We start from the raw sequence: 11,160 nt of genomic DNA on the forward strand, positions 1-11,160 counted from the left end.
CTCTCTCTCTCTCTCTCTCTCACACACACACACACACACACACACACACACAGGGCAGCTGCAAATGAAGTGTTAGAAACTGTTAAGATCCTGGGATAGAGAGATGGCTCAGAGGTTAAGAGCACTGGCTGCTCTTGCAGAGGACCTGGGTTCAATTCCCAGCACCCACATGACAGCTAACAACCATCCATAACTCCAGTTCCAGGGGATCCAACGCCTTCTTCTGACCTCTGAGAGCATTGTACAACACAGGTGCACTTACGCACATGCAGGTAATACACTCGTACACATAAAATAAAAAACATAATAAATATTTTTTAAAAGAAACTGCTAAGATCCTTTCTCCTGCTATTTACCCCATCAGTGCAGTAGCCTCCACACAGATGATAACGATTATGATGATGATTTGTTGATCCCTGACCGGGTGCCAGGGTCTTTTTATTTTATATGTATTATTACATTGCAATGTCAAAACAGGTGAGCAGCAGAGTTCCAGAATTGTTACCCAGAAAGTTTGTCTGGAAAATTGACTTTTTTTTTTTATGAAGTCTGGCTGTGTTGACAGGTTGAAGCTCTAGGGATCCCCTGCTTCCCAGTCTGCAGAGTAGCTGGGACTATAGTCCTTCATCCCTGTACTGGGCTAAAGCCAGCCTTCTTAATCACACTGTCGACACTGAGGGGAAACCTGAGTAACCCCTCCAGACATCTTGCTACACTTGCTCTGAGTTAACCTCCCACCATTTCCAACCTGCCTTGGCCATAAACCTCCTCAAGCCCTATCATCTGGCCACCTCATGAATCAACTCTGGTAAAACTCATCCTTTCAATGATTGACCACAAATGTGAAGTCCAGTCAATCAGAGCATGACATGTGCTGGCCATGGAGGCAACACCCACATGAACAAAACACATCAGGGCTCCTGACTTAATTTGGGAGTCAGTGTTACTCAGCAACAGTCTTCAGTGGTGCCCCCAAATTCAGCATTTCCCGACCTCCCAGGTCCTCCATATCCCAAACTTTTCCCTTGATCTCCTATTCCGTTGTTGCTGACCTCCAACACAGACATGGATCCAGGATTTCTCTTTTTGCTCCTGTGGCACTTGGGACTGATCTGGTAAGACTGGATGCCCTAAAGGCACCTTCCGTTCCTCTAGTGGTAGCAGAATCCAGCTTCAGTATATTCATTCCCCCATTTGGACTCTTCTCAAACAGCAATTTATAAAATCAAGCATTCCAAGTACAATCCAAAGATATACTAATTTGGTACCAGCTGAGTAATGACGGTAGGAAAATATTAAAGTCTCTGTTGTCTGTAATTAAACTATTATATTTCAAGAACAGAAAGCTGGGCAGTAAAAACACATCAGTTCATAGCACAGAATAGTCTGAGATCTGAGCAGAGGTGTTTCCGACATTGTTCGCTGGCATTGCGTGGTGTGATGGCGCTCACTGTGAGAAGTGCAGTGAAGCCACGAGATGCGGCCGGGGCGAGTGCTGCCAGAAACCCCTCAGGTTCACTATGCGTTTGATTCTGAGTTAATTACTGGTTGCTGTGCAGTCAGAAACCTTTCGCTGTTGCCAGTTTTTTGTGCCTCATTTACTTCCTTATCCCTTTCCCCATCACCTCCACCACTTGACCAGAACTGAATAAATCCTCACACTATTTGCCCAAGTCTGCTTCACGGGATCAAGAATCGTGCTTACATCACTTGCGACTCACCAGAGCATCCACGTGGCAAAGTTGAGAGCAGTCAATGAACCCCGTGTTCTTAATTTCATATTCGATTGAATATTATTAAAGGAAATGTTAGGTTTATGAAACTCCATGTTCATATTAAGCTTAGGATGGGAGGCTAAGGATACGTACAGAAAGAATGTTCTGCTTCTCCTGTCCCTGATAATAACATCAGGGCTCAGAAACTGCTTTACATCCCTGTCACTCATTACAAACATTAACTGTACCATTTACTACATTAACTGCAAAGAGAGAGCCAGAGGTGGCCCTGCAATTTTGTAGTCACTTTGGTGGCATTCACTGTCTCTCAAAATGATACACTACACATCAGAATCTAAGCTTTACCCTGATTTAAGGTAGGAAGGGAAGAAAAGAGGAAGGAAGGAAGGAAGGAAGGAAGGAAGGAAGGAAGGAAGGAAGGAAGGAAGGAAGGAAGGGAGGAAGGGATGGAGATAGAGAACGAGAAAGAATGAAAGAGTGAGCACAGACAAGTTATGCATTCAAGCTATGGCAGAAAATTTCTAAAACCTAGGAAAGAAGAAACGGAAAGAGAAGGAAGAAAGGAAGGAAGGAGGAGGGAGGGGGGAGGGAGGGGAGGGAGGGAGGAAGGAAGGAAGGAAGATCGTGTTGTAGAATAACAGTGTTCACAGAAGCCCACTTAAGACTCCAGGATCTGCCCTGTGGATTAGAATATTAGACTGATAGGAAAACTGATAGAACTAAATCTTGAAAACTGGAGTTGTAGGTTAATCACAAGCTGTCATGTGAGAAAGCCTCACTGGTGAGAGTTGAAAGGTACATTAATATTCTTTCCACTTCCTGTTCTGCTATGTTCTCTGAGCCTTAGGTGTGGCATTGCAGACGAATCACTTATGGCTACGCACCTCCCAGACAATTATTCTCTGTGTTTGACCAGTTGTGGAACTTTGTAATACTCTCCATTTGTTGCAAAAGAAGCTTCTTTGATGAGTGGCGAGAGGTATGCTCCTCTATAAATAAAAGCATACATATTTAGAATACAGTAAGAAATTACATTGGTCCAGGAATGCGACAAAACTAGGTTTTTCTCTAGGATCTATGATCCTTTCAGTCATGTGTATTTGGCTATCTTCACAGTACCACACATGAGTTTCCTCCCCTTGAGTGGGCCTTAAGCCCAATTAGACAACTGTAGATTACCCCCAAAACAAAAGTGCCACTACTGCACCAGTAGAGATTATTTCCTGGGTCAGTCATTGTTGTGCTTTATAGACTTTATAGCTGGTAGGATCATTCATTGGTTTTCTCCCATGGCAGTTTGCATAGCATCCTCTGATACTATGAGAGCTGGTCTTCAGGGGGGAGGCTTCCAGCTCAGTTCCAGCTCAATAGTTCCAAGTCCTGTGTCCAAAGCATGTCTTGTCTTCAGCAACAGGGTCTTACCATCAAGTTCTGAGAGGAAATTAGGGAAATCCACAACTGGCCAAAATGCAGAGAATAAGAGACTACAGAGTACTTGCCTCTGAATAGGACACCTATATCAAACCTCTGCCACCTGAGGCTCAGGGACCACTGCACAAGAGGGAACAGAAAGATTTTCAGAGCCAGGGGTGATTGATGACAAGGAAACATTTTTCCAAATAGCTTGTCAGTTACTCATACGAACTTACAGAAACGGTGACAGCACGCACAAGACGCAGGCAAGTTCAAGCCAGACAAAATCCCAGCACAGAAATGGGGAAGTGGGGAGGAAGCCCCGCCCTTAGCTGAGGCGCTATTGGCAGCTGATAACTATCAAAGGAGAGTTAACTTTCTTTAAGGCTGTGACACTAGGTAGAATAACCAGGCTTCAGTGAATGGATGCACAGCAAAGGACATTTGGGGAAACAAACTTGACTCAATAGGCCTTAATATGTATTAACAGAGTACATGAAATCCAGCAAGGGAGGAGGGCTCTGAGAGGGGTGCAGAGAGGGAAGGGAGTCTAAATATGATCAAAATATGTTGTGTGAACTTTTCAAAAATTTAATATTTAAAAAAAGATACTCTGTTTAAAGGGCCATAATGACATTTTCATTTTATTAATAAATTTTGTTCTTTGACAACTCAGAGAAAGACTAGTATTGTGCTTAGCTTGTTACAGCTTGCATTTAAAGATTTTTTTGTTAGTTTTCGTGTATATGGATGTGTCTGTGTGTGAGTATGTGCATGTGAGCGCAGGTGCCCACAGAGGCTAAAAGAGGGCATTGGATTCCCTGGAGTTGAAGTTACAAGCTGTTGTAAGCTTCCTGATGTGGTTTCTGGGAACTGAACTACATAGACAGACAGACAGACAGACAGACAGACAGACACACACACACACACACACACACACACACACACTAAATCTTTTTTGAAAAAATAAATAAAACAAAAAGAACCCCAATTTATGGATGGTTGGTCATGTGAACAAAAATTCCTGGAAAGAAGCCATATCTTTGAACCTTCTACAAAGAGCTGATCCACTGACTAGAACTTTAATGATTATGGAAAAGTTGGAATTCTGCAGCTCTAGAACCTAAATACAATTTATCTTGAGCTTATCTTTAGTTCCCCCTTTGAATAAGCATTGGTTGTGACTATTAACTAAGATCTTTTGGAATATATGAACAGATCCCCTAGCTTACACCAGCCCAAAGGCAAAGAATTCCATCAGTCTATCCAGACTGTGTCATCCCAGTCTTCCCCAATCTCCAGCTCTTATAATCTTCTCATCCCCTTTTCCATGATGTTCCCTGAGGCTTAGGGAGAAGAGGTATGATAGAGACGTCCCATTTGCCACCGAGCACTCCATAGATACTTATTCTCTGCACTTTGATAAGCTGTGAGTTTCTAAATTAACCACCATTCACTGCACAAAGAAATTTCCCTGATGAGGACCTGATGGATACAAGATATACATGTAGAAGGTTGATACTATGTCCATTCTGCAAATGGTAGTAGGGCCTATGAGCTTCCTGACCATGGGTTTTGGTCAGATTTACAGTACCAGGCATGATTTTCCTCCTGTGAAGTGGGCCTTAAATCTAATCAGAAAGCAGTTAGTTGCTGCCATAACATTCATACCACTATTACATCTATGTGCATATGCTGCCAGGCCTGTCATTATTGTAGTTCCCAGGGTTCCAAGATGGATAAGACTGTTGATTTTTCTCCCCCAGTAGCCTGCATAGCACCTTCTATGAAAGCCAGTCAGCAGGAGGAAGCTTCCAGATTAGTACCAGCTTGATTTCTCCAATTCCTGTGACCAATGTGTGTAGCATTTTCAACAATACGGTCTTACCATCAAGTTTTGGTGTGTATCCAAGAGCAACGGCAACAACTTTTATTGTTTTGGAGGGGGAGGGATCACCTTCCCCAACAACTCCCCCTTCTCTGGGACCACCTTCACCAACAACTCAAGGTGATAATGTTGGGGTTTATAAAAAGGAGGCAGAGGCAAGCAGATCTCTGTGAGTTCAAGGCCAGCCTGGTCTACATAGTGAGCTCCAGGACAGCTCAGACTACAGGGAGACCCTGTCTCAAAAAGACCAAAAAAAATTCTTCTTTAATATTATATTTATTATTTTTATTTTATGTGTATGAGTGTATTACCTGCATGTGTATAAGTGCTCCTGTGTCATGCAAAGCCCATGGAGGTCAGAAGACAGTGTTAGATTCCTTGGAACTGGAGTTATGGATGGTTGTTAGCCACCATGTGGGTGCTAGAAATTGAATCTGGGTCCTCTGTAAGAGCAGCCAGTGCTCTTAACCACTACTCTCCAGTCCCTATTAAAAGAAATTCTTAACATGGGTTTAAGCACAGGGGTTAGTAGAGAGGCACTTAGGTAAAGAGTAAAACACATCAAAATGTTGGTAAGGGCCTCTCAAGAGACAGTCATGCTTAAGTGTCCTAATGGTGACTGGATATAGGATTTTAGAAACTTAGAATTCTACTGTTCAGGTTTTTAAGGGACTCTTCCTTCCTCTATCTCAATTCCCTTCCTTTTTTGATAACTGGGGGTTATAGGGTGGCCGTGGACATGCTTTGGATGGCAGTACAATAGGGTAAGATAAACCCATGAGTCACTAGGGTTACTTAAGGGGTTTAGTCCATGTCTTTTCCCTGTAAATGAGGTTTCTGGTGAGATTCCTAGAAAATTACAGGTTTACATCCAAGAGAGGAGAAGAACCTGAAGAAAATGTTGTTCATTGTGTTAGAACTGTTTGAAAATTTTTCATGACATTTTATTCATTTATTCATTCATTTGTTTATTATTTTGTGTTGTGAGAGATGGGCATCCATGTGGAAGTCAAAGGACAACTTGCAGGAGTTCATTCTCTCTTCTAGCATGTGGGTCACAGGGATTGAACTCAGTCAGCAGGCTTGGCAGTAAGTGCCTTTACCCACTGAGCCATCTCACCAGCCCTATGCTAGAATTCTTGACTCTCAGCTTGTGAGGGGATATAGCCAGACTCCTGGGTAAGCCCTTTTCCCTCTCCATGCCCCCCTAATTTTCCCTGTCTTTCTACCCTGCTTCAAAAATCTCAGAATCAACTTTTAGAATAATCAGAGTGGAGACAGAATTTTTCTTACAGTTTTTCATTTGCTTCCCTGGTTATCAATATGAAAGCCTGCCCATTTCTTCATATCCATTCATATCCATGGCCAACTGTCACATGTGATCTGGCAGCTGACAGTCTGATAGAATGCACTGCCCAAATGGGAATTTAGAAGCCTTTGAGCATGCCTTATAAACATAGTTGTTTTAGAAGGTCCTAGGAATGCAATAAGTTAACAAATAATTTGGTTTCTATACTCTCTTAGGTTCTGCTATATATAATATATAAAATAAAGTAGATAAAATTTAAAATGGCCAAATCCCTAATGTAGAGAGAACATAAACATCTCATATTACACTTTCTGACCAAGTCTGGCTCAGCATGTGAAAAACAGTTTCAAAGAAATACTTTTAGCTTCAGTAAAGAGTAGGTACTTGGGTGCTTGAGAGTTGGCTCAGTGGTTCAGAGCACTGACTGCTCTTGTAAAGGACCTGAATTTGATTCCCAACACCCTCATGGCAGCTAACAACCATCCATAACTCCAGGTCCAGGGGAATCCGACAATCTGTTCTGACCTCTGAGGGCACTGCACAACATGGGTGCACTTATATGCATTCAGGCAATACTCTCATATACATAAAATAAAAATAATAAACAAAAATTTTAACAAGAATAGGTACTGGACTTTAATATTGTTCTTGAGAAGTTTCGTTTCCTATTCAGTTTGTCAATCATTCCTCCTGAGTCAACTAACTTTTCCATTCAGTTTGTTAATGGCATTCACTGAATCCATTCTAAGATACTTTAGTACTGACCCAGTAATCAACTAACTTGCTAATTATAGCTTAAGTACTATAATAAAAAGATAATTGTATCACCACTCTCTTTTCGAGTATTAACTTCTGATTTTAGCATTGAGATGTCAACTAATACCTACCAAGTCAAAGTTTGGACATTTAAGAAGACTGTAAGCAATTCAAGTTTAGCACATCTTTAAATCTTTATATAGAAATTGGTGATTTAATTCTATCCCAGTTCTTCCATGCATCTACTGAAGAGGGCAACTGAACTGACACAGCCTCTTTAATGAGATAGTCCCAGCTGCTGTCAGACCTCATTCATTTGAAACTGTTACTGGTGATATTTGCCTGGTTCTTATCTTTCCCCTGTAACAAATATAAAAATCTATACAATTTTATATGTTTCTGATTTGCTAATATGTAGACCCCTGTTCAAAGAGATGATCTCTTTTATAGCCACACCAAACAGAAGGCCAACAGCTCAAAAAAAAAGAAAATATATAAGAAAATGTACTCTTCTGCCCTGGAGACATGAATCCCAGTGGAGGAGGTTGAATTCAAGAAAGCATGGAGAAATGAGGCAGCAGGAAGAGATATTCTTATGTCTTACATAAGCCTTGTTATGTAAGTGCCAGTGTATTGAACTAACAATTGCCCTGCTATGTGCTTCACATAGGTATTATTCCACTTCATCCTCCCAGGAGCCTTTGGAGGTGGGAGCCAGCATCTCTATAACCACACATAAGGAGACTTGGACAGAGATCAATTAAGAAGTAGAGAACCTGGACATATATAATGATCTGAATGATTCTTTAAGCTAGGCTTGAGTGTCTTCCTCCTTTTGGCTCCCATGGCATGTCCCATAGGGCAATAAAGTTTAAATTGCAGAAATTATGGTCAGTGTGGTAGTTTGAATGAAAATGTCCCCATAGGCTCCAAGTATTTGAACTTTTTTAACATTTTTAAAGCTTTTATGTGTATGAGTGTATTGCCTGCATGTATATGAGTGCACCCATGTCATGCAATGCCAAGGGGGTCAGAAAAGGGCTTTGGATTCCCCTGGAACTGGAGTCAAGGATGGTTTGTAGCCACCACGTAAGTTCTGGGAATTGACCCAGGTCTTCTGCAAGAGCAGTCAGTGCTCTTAACCTCTGAGCCATCTCTCCAACCCCCGTATTTGGACATTTTTGTCCCCAGTTGGTGGTGCTGTTTTGGGAGCTCTTTGAAGGTGTGGCCATGCTGGAGGAAGCACATCACTAGGGGTGAGCTTAGAGAGTTCTTAAGCCTTGCTGGATCTCCAGTTGCTCCCTTGCTTCCTGTGCCTGCTTGAAGATGTGAGAGCTTAGCTTCTGCTCCTCCTCCAGCAACCTCCAGCCACCATACCTCTCTGCCATGATGAACTGTAATTCCCCCAGAGCCATAAGCTCAAATAAACTCTTTCCTTTATAAGTTTCTTTGGTCAGTGTTTCTATCAGAGCAACAGAAAAGTAACTAATACAGTCAGTGTATGTTCTTTTTGTAAAACCAGAACCTTAAGGCTTTCTATCAATTGCAATAGTAGTCCCAGGACTATTGAAAATGTATTTGATTAAAAAGTAAGTAACCTACATGTATTTTCTTTTTGAAAATTATCAAGCAGAAATATGCTTATATCTCTTGACCTTCTCTCCAGGGCAATAAGTTTCCTAGGTCCCAGCTGGACCTATGCCCTTTAGGGGCACATCTGTGGGGGCCAAACTTGCAAAGCCTGCACCAGCTCAGCCCCTTAACGCAGCCACACAGCAGAAGAAGCTGCAGGACATTTGCATGTCTGTGTCACCTCCAAAGTCCTGCTGAAGATTAAATCCAAGTGCAACAACATTAAGAGGTAGGGTTTTCTCAACCCTAAACACATGTACATAGAAGCACTACTAAATGGACTCAGTAGATTGTGTGTGTATGCATACACATATCTATATGTACATGAAACAATAATTAAAGAAGGGGTCAAGGATATGAGAGGGAGTTGGAGAGAAGAACTGGAGGAGGGAGAGGAGTGGTAGAAGTGAAACAAAAATACAGTGCTCATGTACTGTAATAATACTGATATACTTTAATAATAGATAAAGCTCAAAAAGGAAGTCAGGTTTTAAAGAGGTTTTTAAGCTAAGAGATTTGTGCCCCTGTGGAAGTAATTAGGCAGGTCAGCTATAGACTGAGAACTATTAGAGACTGATTGATGCTGGATGAGGGAGAGTATGCCTTACATACAATCTCTAGAGGGGCTGGCTAGATTCCAGTGGATGAATTTATACTGAAGGACATCTGGGTACAAATGCTTGACTGGATGAGACTGAACGTGTATAGCAGAATACATGAGGTCTGGTGGGAATGGATGGGGGGGCATGGATGGGGGCAGGGGCCTAAATTTGATTAAGAACTGTTGTATAAAGCTACAAAATTTCAATAAAACTTTTGAAATAAAAAAAGGGCCTGAAGGAGTAACTTTGGTGCCTTTTACATTCTACTGTTCCTTGTACCATGTGAGGACACACACAGCCTTCCTCTCCTTTGCAAGACATGGCAGAAAGGTATCATCCTGGAAGCAGAGAGCAGCCCTCACCAGATACCAAAATGTCAGCCTCTTGATCTTAGACTTGCAATCTACAGAGAAATAAATCTCTGTTGCTTATAAAGTAACTAATATCAGGTACTTTGTCATAGCAAAAGAACCGAGATACTGAGTTCTTGGTTATGCAAAGGAAAATCTTAGAAGCAAGTTAGGAAGCGGGAACTATCGAAGATCTAATTTCTGCCCATGATAAAATGAAAGGAATCTTTACATCATTGAAAAACTAACGGATGGGGGTGGGGGGGACTGAAGCCACCATGGACACAAATGACTTAGAAAATACTTTTAAAGAACAGGAGTGTCCAATATTCACATATGAACCACATATATGACTGTGATGTTAAATATTTCTACTTCCCCAATCCTTTAGGAAAGTTAGCTTTAGCTGAGCTCATGTGTTTATGGAGACATCACTCACATCTCCAAAGTCTCCTGGGAGGATAAAGTGGATAATACCTATGTAAAGTGCATAGCAAGACAATTGTGTTTCAACAAACTCGCTCTTGTGTAAAGAACACAAGAAGGAAAGGCAAAAGCAGATTCCCTGATACTTTCAAAATGGTAGAACTTCCTATTCTGTGGATTATTTTAAAAATGCAAGAATAAAGTAAGGATGGTCTCACCTCTGAGACTAGGAAAGTAAAACCATTTGAGGACTAAGACTACCAGTTAAGAAACTGTATAGGCCATTGTTTTTTCATTTCTAAATAGAAAGTGACTGCCTATATGAAAAGTGATAGGGGCTGGGAAGATGCTCAGCTAGTAAATTGCTTGTTGTACAAGCATGAGGACCTGAGCTTGGATCCCTAGAACCCATGGAAAAGCAGGGCATGTAGCATGTATCTGTTGATCCTTTCTCCAGTGTGATAATTTTCCTAGGCACCAGCTGGACCAACATCTTTAGAAGCACATCTGTGTGGGAAGCATGTGTCTATAACCCCAGTGCTGGCAGGTGGAGATGAAAGACAGATCCTAGGAGCTCAATAGCCAGCTGGTCTTGCCAGATTAGCAAACCCCAGGTTCAGTGAGAGACCCTGTCTCAAAAAAGTAAGGTGAGAGTGACTGAGGAGGACGTCTGACATAGACTTCTGGCCTCCACAGGAAGTGGGAGGAGGAAGAAAGGGAGGGACGGAGAGGGAGAACTAATTAATTAAATCAATAAGTGAGAAGTACGCTCCTGGAACTTCTAGTACCTGAGCAGCCAGTCCACATCTCTCACTCTGTTCTGCCAGCCACCTTTCTCCAAGGTTCTAAAGAGTAACAAGTTCAGCTAGTAAATATCAAGGCACTAAACTTCACTGACCTTTTTGGCCTACATCTTCTGCATGCTCATTTCCTTATCTGGTCCAGCAACAAGATCCTGCCTGAACTCCACTCTTTTGAACTTATTTACAAGTTTTATTGTTATATTTGCCCACATTATACAAGTAGTTTGCAATCTCCCCTAATTCTC

The sequence above is a fragment of the Nannospalax galili genome, unplaced genomic scaffold (genome assembly GCF_000622305.1).
Source record: "Nannospalax galili isolate Female #2095 unplaced genomic scaffold, S.galili_v1.0 scaffold382, whole genome shotgun sequence".
In the NCBI taxonomy this organism is placed as follows: domain Eukaryota; kingdom Metazoa; phylum Chordata; class Mammalia; order Rodentia; family Spalacidae; genus Nannospalax; species Nannospalax galili.